This window comes from Plectropomus leopardus, chromosome 22, assembly GCF_026936395.1.
Source record: "Plectropomus leopardus strain MGB_pleo_1.0 chromosome 22, ASM2693639v1, whole genome shotgun sequence".
NCBI classification, from domain to species: Eukaryota; Metazoa; Chordata; class Actinopteri; order Perciformes; family Serranidae; genus Plectropomus; species Plectropomus leopardus.
In genome coordinates, this window is record NC_142197.1 from 26,892,181 (window position 1) to 26,905,424 (window position 13,244).

Genomic DNA, 13,244 nt, shown 5'->3' on the forward strand with positions numbered 1-13,244 from the left:
ACATACCGTGAGGTCCAGGTGGGGCAGCATGTATTTGTGCATGAGGAGCATGAGGAGCCTGAGGAGCCTCTCTGTCATCGGTGTCACCATTGCCTGAAGTAGTAAAAACAATAACCATTACATCCATAGACTGTATGTGGACAGGTTAGTGTCACACATTTTCCTTTTGTCTTTTCAATCAATCAATCAATCTTTATTTGTATAGCGCCAAATCATAACAAAAGTCATCTCAAGGCACTTTACACATAGAGCAGGTTCTAAACCAAACTCTTCAGGATTTAATTTTCATAATGTTTTGTATTGAGATTTAAAGAATAGATTGCCTGTTTAAGTGTGCTGTGTATTAGCAAATGAATAGCATACACTTTAGTCAAAATTGAAATTAAATCAACTATGAGAGTACACGACAACTTCAGATAAATGTTCATGAATGACAAATGTGGACATAACAGAACTTGACGTACCATGCATCGCAGGTGGAGTTCCAGACCCTGCGGGATCCTCCTCTGGGTGTGGCTGGTCAGCTGTGGGAATACACAGATAAATAGAGAAATATAATTATAATTATATATATATATATATACATACATATATGTATAGATATATTTTATACCCACACAATCATACATACATGTGTGTGTGTGTGTGTGTGTTTGTGTGTGTGTATTATGCACATTTTATTATTGTTCTTCTGTCTTTTACAACTGTTTGAACTACTGATGTTTCAGACACTTGTAATTGTATAGCTGGAAACACATTCAAGCTGCAAACAGTTTGAATGTGAGCCTACATGGAAAATTCAAACTATCCAAGCATGACTTACCACCATCCTGTGCAGGGGGAGCTGACTGCCCTTCATCACTACTGTACCTAGGCTGCTGACCTGATGTTTCACTGATGCTGGAAGCTGTGGCTGATTCTGAGTCTTTTCTTTTTTTGAGGAAGAAGGACTGAATATCTCTGCTTCTCTTCATACTGTAACTGTTCTCCTAATATCCCTGGGGAAATGTAATTCAATCACTCAATCAATCAATCAATCAATCAATCTATCAATCAGTCAGTCAGTCAGTGAAATCACTTTTAAGTAATAGCAAACGTCAAGCAAGATCATAATAAATTTGGGCTTGAATCAGTGTGCAAAATACAGGTGTTCGTGGGACTCTGGAACCCGAGAGTACTCAGGTAAACAATAGATAAATCTCATGGTTTCTGCTACGTGTAGTCTACTTGATCGCGGCACCGACACGGCAAAATAAAAGCATCAATAAGGAAGCAGGTTATTATAGCACGTACGTTTAACACCACATGTCCGTTTCTGTTTATAATCTCCTCTGCGGGGAGACACTGGCGATATCAGGAAAAAAAAAGAAAACTAACGTTCAATTCTTGACTTGGTTTGAGGCTGCTAAACTTAATCTAGCTAGTGCAGCCACTGCAGTGTAGTTCGTCTTACTCTTTCAGCTGATACTTAGTGCTAGATCAAATTTTGCTACACATTCAGAGGGAACTACGATATAAACAAATATTGCATTACCATACCTCCGACAGATTTCACCGGTTTCCTTATCCAGCATGTGAAGCTCCTTTCACCATCCTCACAGTCCAGCAGCTGCAGCAGGTGCAACGTAAGACGCAATGTGCGTGGGTCACCCGACTCTCCACCTGTATGGTCATTGGCCAGACGTACGCTGAACAGAGATCAGCTGTCACAGCCTCGGTAAAACCATTACTGTGATAGTTCAAAATGTAAAACTGGCTCTAAATCAGTTGATCGGCTGTCATCATTGATTGACAGAATTTCTCTTGTTTCTCGTGTTGACGAACTTGACCAACTACCAACTATCAGATCTGGGATGGCCGCAGGGGTGGCCAATGAGATTTCAGGGGTGGCCCCGGCCACCCCAGGCCACCCCCTAAAATCGCCATTGCGCCACTCTGATAACACTAATTTAACAGAGCTCCACTGAATACTGTAGATGTTACCAGACGTGGTCACTCTGGGCTAGGACAGATAGAGCTGTACCAAGCTGACTCTGCTTTGCTCCATAGCTATCACCATGGAGACGAGGGACAGTTGACAAAGGTTAAACTTGCTACTTGTCACAACAGCACACTCTGAAGACTCAAACATACTTATTATCTTAGTATGAGTCTATGTATGGAGCTCCCGACAGTTACATCTAGTGATCAGCTTTTATTAATACCAGGAACCCATGCTGGGCTTCATTATTCTCTCTCTGCATGGCAGCACATCCAAAGGTGCTGTATACCATTCCTGCACCCAGGAGAGAGAGCTCTGTGTCAGGCTTTGAGCTCAACAGGAGAGCCCGGGAATGGCCTGGATGAAAGCAGCAGTCTGGCTTGCAAGATCAATCCCCCCCTGAGAGAAGGAGAGAAAATGCAGAGAGGTACTGAGAGGAAGGAGAGAGGTCGAAATAAAGAAAAGAGCCAAAAAACAGGCAGCAGCATGAAAGCAAGAAGAGAGCGTGGCCGGGCGAGGCAGAGAACACTGTGGAGATAGAAAGTGAATGCAAGTGAAAAAAGAGGAAAATCTATCCGACTGAGCATGGCGCAGAGACACGAGCTCTGAGCAAACTATTGTAGAAGCAAGAGCTCAGGCTCAAACACATACACACACACACACACACACACACACACACACACACACTAACAAACAAAGCCCACTGGACCCTTGCCATCAACATTTGAGACTCCCACTGAAAAACAGGTCTCCTCCGGAAAACTAGGAACATTCTTCTGTGTATGTCCTGAGGAAGCCACTGGACTGTGTGTGTGTGTGTGTAGGTTGTAAACAATAAGATAAATTAACAGTGTCTGCAGCTTTCTCCTCTTGTCAATGTGTTTATCTGCTTCAGCTGAATGCTGCCCTGGTGGATCGAGATCATACTGAGTTCCACTCTGGTGTTCGTAGGTGTACATTCAATAAGCCCAAAGCATCAGTGCAGCCCACATCTGAGAGGTTGTATTAAGTTTGTTGTTGTGGGTTGTTTTTTTTTCACATTAATTACAGTTTCACTCCTGTGGTGTTATTCTCTATTTTTCTTGTTGTGAAAAAAATTCCTGAAAAGACCCAAGTCAACAGTAGGCAGGTTTCCATTAGATTTGCGCAAAACTTAAGCAATATTTTTGAACTGTTAATAAACACATTTGCGAGATGACTGCATTGCGTGATGATCTGCGACTTCTCCTCTGGTGATAACATTCCAAGAAGCATGGCGATGGATTTTCAAAGCATTAGCAGCTTTATTTCTATTGCAGCCACCACACTAGCTGTCATTATTTCTAATCCAAGACCACATACAACGAAAAAAGTAAAACAACAGTGTTGTTCATTTTATGTATTTTTTCTCACTGAAATAGTTGACAATTAGTTTGCCTGTTTGATCTAAGCCTTTCTAATTCATGTGCATGATTAAACTATTATTTCAAATAAAATGAATTCACAATGGCAGCATGACATTAAAACTAGAATTCATTTGATCAATGGACTTATTTTACCTGCCTTTTAACCAGAAGAATGGAGAGGAGGAAGGAGGGAAAACAAAAAGAGGAGCGAAACTCCGACATTGGTGCATGATGCGGAAGTTTACAAGCAGAAGTTCACTGCCCTGAGTGAGCCTGTGTCACTGTCAGCTCATTTATCACCGGCAAGTAATAAAGAGTTGACATTATGTGACCATGAGGATAATGCTAAAGGTACTTTACTGTATGTCTCCCTTACCTTTGACTCTGTCCGTAATATCAGCCCTAGTGTAGCCTATTAGCTAGCGCTAATGTTAGCATAAGGGTAACTTTTCACTGTTAAAACTACGTCGCATCAACATAATGTTTTAGCCGGCTTGAGGTTATGGATTTGTAATTCCAGCACAGCACGCTAAGTAATTGAGGTCGTTTTCTCAAATGAACGCTTAGGCATTTAAGTTTAGTAAATACGTGATATGTCAACTTAATTAAATGCAGAAATGTCGTAAAGCTGCCATGAACGTTACTGGTGGAATGTTATTAATTGTGGAGGTGGGTGTGTGATGATGTGCCAGCTTTAGCCACCGAAGGAGTCCTTTCAGCCAAACCTGCCACCTGCTAAGCACGACGCGTGCATGGCAGAACGTGTGGGTTTTTGTATTTTGATGTCCACAGGAACAGGTTAGATCAGCTACACTGCCCGTGTTTTTCTAATTCCCTCTTTCCTTCTCTTCCCCTCCCCTCTCCCACCTCTTTTCTCTTATGGCCTTTTTTTGTATTTTCATCTGTCCCCCCGCCCCCTTTTTAATCTTGCTCTTTCCTTCTTTTCACAACTGCTTTCTCTCATTCTCTCTTCCTGTGTTTCTTATTGCATCTTTTCAATTTTTTCCCTCCCCTCTGTTAAACTTTCTCTCAATCCATGTCACTCACTCACACACACTTTAAAATTCAAATGGTTTAATGACATGGCATATCCTGTGCATGTAGCAGGAAAAGTAATTAGAGCACAAGCTAAACTCTCTCTCTCTCTCTCTCTCTCAGGAACACAATGGCAGATAAAGCATCTGGTCAATTGCTGGTCATCTTGAATGAAGACAACAGTGTGAGAATAGAGCTAAGCAATGGGATTTCCATTGAGGAGCTCTGTGGAGGAGCTCATAGGTGTGGTCAAGGGTGTATGTGAATTAAGGGGATACATGACGTAGTACAAGGACACAAGGACACTGATTTTGGGAAAAGGTTTGTAAATCTAGCATCTACAGCTGTCATTAAGAATCTTATCAAAGTTGATTATTATTTATTTATTTATTACTAGTAATTATTTAGCAATTGTTATTCTCAAATTTGTTTCTATATACTCTACTGTTTTGTTGCTTCCAGATCAATGCTGAATGCTAAGAATCACCAAGTTCCCTTGGAGACAAAAAATCCCCCAAACTGCTGGAGGTCATCAGAAGCAAGGGAGGAGTTGTTAAAGAAAAGACCACCAGGATTTTGCAGGCGTCTGATGAGCTATGGATGAATTGTGGATCAGAGGGGTATATGGCTACATTGTCCTTGAGTGGCTGTGATTTTAATTAGTAGTATATGTCCTTTCTCAGGCTGTGGACATCAACATCAGAAGAGAATGCGTCCTCAAACTGTTGATAATCTACCAAGGTGAACCTGTTGATCACCTCATCAAAAAAACTCCAGGTAAAGTCATCTTCGTCACTAGCTTACATAGGCCCTGTTTACATGCTCGTAGACAGCTTAATGTTAATGCGTGACACACTGAGGAAGTATTAATATTTGAAAAGTCAGACCACATTAAGAGGTATGGCCACATTCTTTTAGCAATGTCTATACACGTCCGTCCTGCCTGTTCATTTGACATTATGTGCAAGAAAATACAAAACAAAAAAAAAAAAAGAATACAATGATTTCCCTTTGCAATATTGTTTTTTTTTCAGATGACCTAGATTTACCATTAGGTCAAATTGCATACTCCTTTCTGCATTCAGTAAAATCTTGAATATTGAAATAATATAAAAGTGTGGCGACTTTGGAGGTGTTTTGCAGTCTTCTATGCATTTCTGTAGTAGTCCCTACTTCTTTTTTTTCTCTCTTTTGCAGGATGTGCAAGAAAATGAGGCTGAAGAGCTGGACTAGTCAGCTATGACAGTTTTCATCATTGAGAAAGAGGATCCTGTCCATCAGTCCAAAGACATGAAGATTGTCATTGAAGGAACAACAGTTCTGGATGACCTGCTGTCGGTTCCAGTAGCTTTGACCATCTTGTTTGGCCTGATATATGCGCTCAACCTCAAGTATCCAAAAAAGCTTCAATTCACTTTTGAGTTTGAGCAGAAAGAGCTGATGGCACTTGACAGGAAAAAGATGCCCCCAAAAATGAACAGACTACGTACACTGCTGCACAGCCCACAATAGACGGAATCTGCTTGCACTGACTGGCTTGGAGCTGAGAGACTTGGTCACCAGTTTGCACTTGCAGGACTTTATTTTCACTGCAGTATTAACAAACAAGCATGCTGAAGTTCAGAGACTACCAGCATCATATGGTCAAGTAGGCCATTGCATGAAAAATGTGTGAAGTTGGCACTTTATACTTTGGATCCTTTGAAGAGATTGATGTTTAGAGGTTGTTTTTGCACAACTTAATTTTCACTGCAGTATTAAGATTAATTTTCACAGAGACTACCAGTCTTGCTGGCCAAAGTAGGCTTTGTGCTTGCATAAAAAAATCTAAAGTTGACCTTCAAGACTTAGTAGATGTTTCAGGGTTTAACTTATTAAACTTATTAGCACTTATTCATTGTCACTGCAGTATTTATAAATGTAAAAATTGTCTTAAGCTGTGTAAAAATATCAACTAGTAGGGCTGAAAGTAGACAGTGTGTTAAGATAATTGTGAGGCTCAGAAAAAATCTGAATTGTTGACAATGTCAGGATTTGTCACTTGATAACATCAGTTGTCTTTGGTGTTTAGCTGAAGGAGACTTGTTTTTATAAATCTGAATTGTGCAAATGATTTGTAATGTTTGTAAATCTAGAATAACTTTAAATGTTCTCAAGGAATGTATTGTAATGGTAATGTATGGTATATGAAAAAAAATTACAACATTAAAACATTTAAATAATGACAACTAGTATTTTTTTTAATTGAGACAACTTAAATAATAAGTTTGCTCCAACCTTCAAAAGGAATTTGAATGAAGTTAAAAATGTTAGGTTATATTGAATGAATTATGAACATTAAGTCAATAGAAGCAATTATATTTTTTAATTGAGCACAATTTAAAATAAATGTAGGTTGAATGAAAATTACTTCTTAATTTATATCAAATACTTAGTGTGATCGCTTACTTCAATTTTTTTATAAACATTCTTTTTATTGAACATTTTCAAAATTAGAACAGTCCAGCACAGTGCATATACAGATTATATGAAATATGCAGCAGATCCACAATACATCCACAGCAATGATCCAAAGAATCCTTATTAGATCTACCATTTCAGGTAGTTGCACTCTGAGTTCCTAGGTACTCCAACACTTTGCCAAATTTTGCTGTAAAAAGGTCTTTCTGACTGTTAATACCAAATCTTAGTCTTTCCAAAGAAATACAGTCTGATATCAGAGACTTCCACAGATGTATTGAAGGGGGTTCATCTCCTACCCATTTGGTCATGACAGCCTTTCGGCTCAACAAGAACAAAAAATGTATGGTGTTCTTATGTGATCTTAATGATTCAGGGATATATCCCAATAGACATAATATTGGATTAGGTTGTATTTGCTGCTTAATTATCACACTGACCTCAGTACATACATTTTGCCAAAACCGCTGAATCTTTTCACATTCCCAGAGGCAGTGGAATCTTGTCCCTAAAATAGTCCTACATTTTGGGCAGTTGGGAGAGGCCCCTGCTGTATATTTACTATACACATATGGAGATATATAGACATTTTGTAAGATATTATACTGCATTTCTCTGAATCTGTTACAAATGGATATTTTCGAAGGTAAAAGTAAGGTTTCTTCCCACATTTCACTGTCTATTGTTGTTTTCAACTGAGTCTCCCACAATTTCCTTAGGAATGATAATCTGTCTGTATTCAGATGTTGCAGTTTAGAATAAAATTTGAAGCCAAAGTGACCTTGTTTGAGACTATCTAAAAGAGTCTTTTCTAGTAAGTTAAAGTCATCTGGAAGACTGAGAGTATCCATTTTACTATGTACATAGTGTCTGATCTGTATTTGTAAAATTCTTTTGTTTGTAGCTTGTATGTAGCCTGTAAGGACTCAAATGTTTTAAATTTTCCCCTATCCCAAAGATCATACATATGGTGAATTCCTGCTTCATGCCAATTCTGAAAGTTGGATCCAGTGACCTCTCTGATTAAATCAGGATTGTCAGTCATTGTTGTTAAACAACTCAATTTATGTTTAGTCTCGAATAATTTCCGTAGAGAATTCCAAGTACTACTCACATTGGTAATTAGAAAATTATCTTTCGCCATAATTGGTAGCTCGCTTCTGCGTTTATCAAGAGAGAGTATGGTTAGGAGAAGATTGCTTCAATCTCAAACCATGGTGGTTTCAGTTGAGCAGTTGCCCATATTGAGATATTCTGGCTTGCATTGAGGTTGTGTAGTTTGTAATGTTGGGGAGGCCCCATCCTCCTAGTTCTTTTGGTAGTTGTAAAATATCTAATTTAATTTTAGGGTTTTCTGCCAGCCCATATAAAATCAGAGAGAACTTTATTTATATCTTTAATGTTGTTTTTCTTCAGAGATATGAAGAGCATAGATAGAGGATAAATAATTTTGGGGAGAATTATCATCTTAATAAGATTGATTCTGCCAAGAAAGGAAATGGGAAGTTTTTTCCAGCCTAACATCTTATCCTTAATGTGTTTTACCATGGGATTCACATTTTCAGCATAAAGTTGACTCATTTTAGGTGTTATTTTAACCCCCAAATAGGTGAATCCCTCAGGTATCCAGGGGAAAGGTTTTACAAAGTCAGGTTCATACTCATACGAAAAACTGAGAGGCATGATTTCAGATTTTGTAAAATTAACTTTGTATCCAGAAATTTGGCCAAACTCTTTCACACAGTTGATCAATGCAGGTATTGAGTTTGATGGATCTGTTAATGTCAGAAGGATATCTTCCGTGTATAGTAGAATTTTGTGCTGTGTTGTTCCTATCATAGTTCCTTTGATATTGGAGGTTTGCCGGACAGCAATTGCTAACGGTTCTATAGCTAAAGAAAACAACAGAGGTGACCCTTGAGCTGTACCTCTGTTAAGTTGAAATTGGGCAGAAATTAGACCATTTGTTGAGACTGAGGCAGTGGGTATTTTGTATAAAAGCTGTACCCATCGAACAAAATCTGATTGAAAGCCAAATCACTTCAAGCATATATTTTCGCTTAATACGATCAAATGCTTTTTCTGCATCCATCGTCACTATAGCACTTGGAATTTGATGAAAATTAAGATAGTGAATAATATTAATTAAACGTCTTGGGTTATTTGATGAAGTACGGCCTTTTATAAACCCTGTTTGGTCTGCATTAACTATATCAGTCACCACTTTTTCTAGTCGATTAGCCAATATTTTTGAAAGTATTTTTACATCCACTCCAAGTAGGCTGATCGGGCGATAAGAAGCACATTGTTCTGGATCGTTCCCTTTTTTGGGGATAACTATAATGTGAGCTAAATACATAACTTTTGGGAGTTCGCCCTCTTCGAAGGATTTGTTGAACACGCGTTGTAATAATTTGTTAATTTTGCTTTTCATCTTTTTATAAAACTGAGCGCAGAATCCGTCAGCCCCTGGACTTTTATCTGATTGGAGTGAGTAGATCGCTTTATCAATTTCTGTTACTGTAACGGGTCCTTCCAACAGTTTAGCCATCTAAAAAATTACTGCTGCAAAGTGTATCATTGTCCAATTCTGAGGTATACAATGTTTCATAAAATTTCTGAAAGCATTCATTGATCTTTGTATTATTTGTTTGACGGATTTGGTCCTCATCAGATATTGCAGAAATAAAAGCTTTTTGGGGAGAGTCTTCTTTTTAATTTTTTTCAAACTGACGTATTTCCATTAGGTGTATTTTATATTTGCAATTCGAATTTGCACAATTTGAGGGTTAATGGAAACCCGCCTAATGTTTTAGTCACTCTATACTTTGACTTATGTGAAGTCTGTAGTCAGCTCCTCATGTCTTTATAAGGCTCAAGGCCTGAGGCTGCAGTAATGTGGTTATCATACAACGTGCCATCTGCTACGCAGGTAGCCATTCACTCACACACCAATGGAACAGCCATCAGGAGCCATTTGGGGTTCTTGCCCAAGGATACTTCAACATGTTGACTGGAGGAGCCAGTGATCAAACCACTAACCCTCTGATTAGCAAGGTCATACATTCGATGCAAACACACAACAAAAAACATCTACACTCAAGCCTTTACACCATTTGGGAATGGTAAATGACATAAAACCAGGTGGATTTGTTACAAACGATTAGTATCTGTGGGCACTAAAAAAAAAAAAACAAAAGCCTTTGTAGCCTGCCTGTTTTTGGATTGTTTGCTGTGAGTAAATTTTGAACATTAAATCACCCAAACCACTCTGCTGCCTCCAGTCTGACACATGCAGCAAGTCAGCCTGAGTCTGCTGATGGCTTGAAACACAAAGCACATGGAGCAGAGGAAGAGCAATCTCCTCCTTCCAAAAAGACAGAACTTGTAGATCCCCTTGAGAAGTCTTTTACTGAAGGAATGGACAATGCATGGGCCAACTCTGGGACAGAGGGTGAAATTGACTCATACCACAGAGGTGCCTCTATTTTACCCACAGTTTTACCCACTGCTGTCACCCGAGGACAAAGCAAATTACTCTGTCCCAGCAAGGTCAATAACAAGTGAGAGTGTTTTTTTTTCTATGTGGAAGACTTTATAAACAACAAAAGATCTCAGCTTCTATAAGATACTTTTTAAACAAGGAAAGATAGTCATTACTTTTTAAATGTAGCTTTGCAGTGCATTTACTGATCTATGGAACTGTAGTGTGATTTTTTTGTGATTTAATGTGAGTCTCTGGGTGTGAATGCTTTTCCGTGTAGTTTGAGCCCCCAGTCAGACATTTTTCTGTCACCATGTAATAGACAGTGTTTTGAATCTTGGATCTTAATATGTGGTTAATCAAAAGGAACAGTTTGTTTTCTTGCCATGACATTTTTAATCTTTTTATGTTTCAGAAAATTGAGGCTGTCCTTTTATTTTATACAAAACAAATGATGAACAATGATGATCACAATACAGATCAAGGACACATCTGAATTAAAATATATGGCTTACAGAAAGACAAAAGTCAATTATTACTTTTTCAACTGTTTTTCAAAATCAGATCACAGGTGCTTCTGGTGTGGCTCTGGAAGAGTGTTCAGTAGAGGGACCAGGACTGCAGTGAGCTTAATTAGAAGGACTTTCCTCCCTGTCTGAGGTGTTTATTAGTTGGATGCTTTGTCTTTGCCCACGGTACTGCACATACGAGAAAATAATTTCCAGCTTGCAGCTTTTGGTTCTCCACTCTCAGTTTTTATAAAAATTAGTTCCTGTTAAAATAAAGCATTTGGTGAAAAAGAAGAAGGTGAGAACAAATGATGAGTAACCCCTTTGAAAGAATATTAATGAACACAGTTCCACTGACTTTCAGCAACCATCTGAATGAATCCTTATATCATAAAAAGGGCCTGAGTCACCCTGCATCCATTGAACAGAAAGCACTTTATAGCAATCTGTTTCTTTACCCAGTTTTTTCTTTTAAGGTTTTCACATATTTTTTTGTGCTTACTCACTTGATACAAGACCATTAAGCTCCATTTCAGTGAGAATTTTTTTTGGGAAGAATCCACAATATTCCACAATATAACAAGATGCAAGTCTTTAAGATTTAGCTATTTAATTTCTTGTGATATGCATAATGTACTACTAAGTCATTTTAGCATATTCCATCATTACCATACTCTGCTTCACACCTGTGAAAAGGTGTTCATATCCCTTACACAGTGAAATAAACCAAAGTGTCTGCTCATTTGTCCTTGCAGGTAACAAGATATAAATCCCATTTATAGGCATTAATTCTCACACACACATAGGCTATACACATTCAAATACAGAAATGATGAGTGAATTTGGCATTACGCTTCACAGCTTTTACAGGATAGGCTGCAATAAAAGGCTTGTTTTGTGTTTTTAGTCTTTTTTTTCCAAGTTGCATCTCCTGAAATCTGCAGAATGAGAGTGTGGGTGGCTTGATTACAGATGAGGCTTGAGTGGCATCAGGAGAGGTGGAAGTCACACCGAGCTCCAGACCCACAATAATAACAGTAAACACAATATCTCATGAACACCTTGGAGGAATCTCTTCAACTTCGGGAAAAAAATTGAGTGGACTCAAGGATAAGCTGATTAAATTTTGGTGGTCATATGTAACCTGCCTCAGCTCTAACTGCTAATGGTAAAAGACTGGGAGATACAGATATTTATTTCATCAGTGCATTAATCACCTTGTGGACCAGTAGTCAGAAGTTTAGGTCGCTACAGGAGAAAGGGTGCATTAGCAAAATGCAATGAGTGACCGAGTAAAGAACCTCACACACATCAAAGGTAAGTTTTTAAGTGTGTTGTATTGTATTGAATAAGAAATGAAGTTGAAAAAAAATAAATAAAATAAAAAACAATTTTAGCTTTTCAGCTCTTCAGACATGAAGTATCAACCACAGTCCTCAATAAATCAGTCCTTTTTTCTTAAATAAATCACAGTCCCTGTGTAAATTCCAGTCTCTGTTTTTTGGGGTGGCTCGCCACAACTACTGAGGTCCCGTTCTACCTTTACAGACACAGGAAGAATCCCCAGTAGAAGAAGATGTCTTGCAGATCAACACAGGAATCCATACAAGGGAACGGAAAGAAAAAGACCCGGCCTATAAAGGCCAAAAACAGGGTTACTGTGTTGTTCCCATAAACAAAATATAGTTTTAAATTTAAATAAATACATATAAACACACGATTTTATGCATACACTTTGTAACACAGCTTCTTAATAATTACTTTAACCACTTTTTACTGTAAATTCAATGAACTAAATACATTTCTCAGTATTAACATGAAGCAAAACAGCTGAACATTTCTTTCCCTCTTTTATCTTTTTTTCCCTACTGCCGCTCACTCAAAAAAACACAGAATGAGGGCAAATGTAAACAAAACACTGTAATATAAAACTTTTTTTAACCACCACATTCATGGAAATAATGCCTCATTGATCCATATTAACATTAGCAGAAGCAGTGTAACCGGTGGTTACTGCACCAAGGGTGACCGGCGTGTCTGACTCTGCGTTGTGTTGAAGAAAAGACTCATACGTCGATCTTTTTGGAGGCAGTCTCCATTTATTCTTACATGGCTCCTGACGAAACAGCGCAAAACACACAAATCCTCCGGTCAATCACCACAAAACACGCCCCTCTCCCACGGAGATCAGTAACAAAAGGGCACGACACACAAATTATAGATTAAATAATTAAAAAAAAGAACATAACATACCTGACGAAACAGCGCAAAACACACAAATCCTCCGGTCAATCACCACAAAACACGCCCCTACACGAATCAAACAACACAAACATATGTTTCGGTGCAAAGTAAGTGTCTCGCAATGTGTTCAAGCTAGCCAGTGAACT